Here is a 2,476-nt window from a genome sequence, read left to right on the forward strand (position 1 = left end):
ACAATATATTTACAGCTCCTCGAAGTCAACAAATGAAGCTACCGGCTACTGTTCACAGATATTCAATACAGGTGAATGAGGCACAACAGATGATTATAATAAACTTAATCAAATTTCACAATGAACTAAAACAGATATAATAAAAGTGAGTTGTAAATAAAATATACTAAAAGCTTATTATAAAAAACAAAAATGTCTATAGCAGTAAATATTCGAGTCTTTTTAATAGATAAAATATAAATGTCTTACCAATCACTTTAACTATTTACCTTTGTTCTTAACAATTAATAGAAAACAAATTTTCCAACGATTTTACTATGCTACTGACATCTTGGAATTTATTGATTTTCAATTAATCTAAATTAAAAGTTTTGTTTTAATTAAACCCTAGTATTCGGGTGATAATAACTGCAAATAAAAAAAAGTTTAAAGTAGTTAATTAGTAATCAAAATACTTTTAGACAGAGACTTGCCAAATTTTATAATACTCTAAATCTGAGCAGTAAAATCATACTGAGAAGCAGCGAAGAAGCATTTACTTTTGCTCTTCATGCTACTCGACGTGGTTTTCTCTGATACCCAACACAATTTCAATCCCATGACCAAAATCAGGCAGTACATTAACTATCACTAATGATAGCTGACTTTCACTACTATGATTAGAATTACTTTATTGATTATTAAGTAAGGTCAGTACAAGCAGCCATAAAATGTAATGATTTCACGAAAAATTTCTATCCATAATTTGACACTTGTTTCTTGAGTGATGATCCACGAGTGAGCTGTATAAGTCCACTACTAAATATATCTAAATAGATGATGTATAATGACGTTGGATCAAACTTTTTTACAATCTTTACTTGAGGGCGATAATCCCAATTTTAGCACTAAAAGGCACTAAAACTGTAGTTGAACCTCACTCGAGTGAAAATAACCTCAGGTTATTAACAAAACGTAAACATTAAGGCGAGAGTAATTTCGCGACAGCGCTAATACATGTAAATATGCCCTCCGCAAGTTCCGGCGACAATTGATGACGTCATAGGACAGCAATGAACACGTACAAATAGTTTATTATAATTAATTATTATAAATATTGCAAAAATTAGATAACTCTTTTCTCTAATCAATAGAGCAAATCGAGAGCAATTAAAAAAAATATATATATGTATTAAAAGTGGCTTATTTTTTGATTTATAAGGATTTTAATTTTTCGACTCGGCAATTTTTTAAAAAATTAATTATTAATTAACTAATAATAATATACATGGAGCAATTACGGATTCTGAAAGAGCATTCAAGGAGCAATTAATTGGCATATAACAAAATTAAAAAAAAAAATATTCTACGCTAACTTCCTTCCGGTGTGATATGGTCATAAAATTAAGGGTGCGTTCCACTAAGCGCTCACAACGATCACGCTCACGACCAGTGCAGCCAGATCGTGCGATTTTTTTACCCCCTCTTTAGCGTCGCGCGCGCCAGGCACACAAGTAAGTGATGCCTGTCTGTGAGTCGGAAAACCGAGCGGAGCCGAGGGAGTCCGAGAAAGGTGAACGAATCGAGGGGAATAAGCCTCCTGCCACACGAAACAGAGGAATAACTCACACAACAGTAGCTCCCTGTTGGTGTGAAATTCTCAGAATCCGATTTCAGCCGAACATACAGCGGGAAAAATTATACTTTAATTTTTATTAAAATAAATAAATAATGCTTTTTTGTTAAAAATATGTAGGTTTAATTTTTTTTCTATATAAAAAATAAATTTTTTTTATCAATAAAAATTAAAATACAGAATTTTTTTTCATAAAAAAATCATTGTTACTTTTTTACGCTGTTATTAATAATAATTTATTATTAAGTAATAATAATAATAATAATAATAATAATAATAATAATAATAAACTGTTATTATTTTTATAAATAATAATAACAATGGTTATTTATAATAATTATTACTAATAATTTTGGTTATTATCAAAACTGCGTTTGAGAATTCCCAGTAACCAAAATTATTAGCAATAATTATTATAAATAACTATTGTTATTATCATTATTATTATTATTATTATTATTATTATTATTATTATTATTATTGTTTGTAGCAACATAAAAAAAAATATTAAAAAAAAAAAAATTTGGTTGGGCGAGGACTCGATCTCAAAAGTTCTGTTGACGTAAGCTTACACTTACGCCACGCAGCCACCGCAGGTCTTGCCGATGAAAAGTGAAAACTAAGATAAAAACTGCGTTTGGGAATTCCCAGTAACCAAAATTATTAGTAATAATTATTATAAATAACCATTGTTATTATTATTTATAAAAATAATAACAGTTTATTATTATTATTATTATTATTATTATTATTATTATTATTATTACTTAATAATAAATTATTATTAATAACAGCGTAAAAAAGTAACAATGATTTTTTTATGAAAAAAAATTCTGTATTTTAATTTTTATTGATAAAAAA

The sequence above is a fragment of the Cotesia typhae genome, unplaced genomic scaffold (assembly GCF_013202065.1).
Source record: "Cotesia typhae breed Kobodo isofemale line unplaced genomic scaffold, CoteBio_Ctyphae contig_4, whole genome shotgun sequence".
NCBI classification, from domain to species: domain Eukaryota; kingdom Metazoa; phylum Arthropoda; class Insecta; order Hymenoptera; family Braconidae; genus Cotesia; species Cotesia typhae.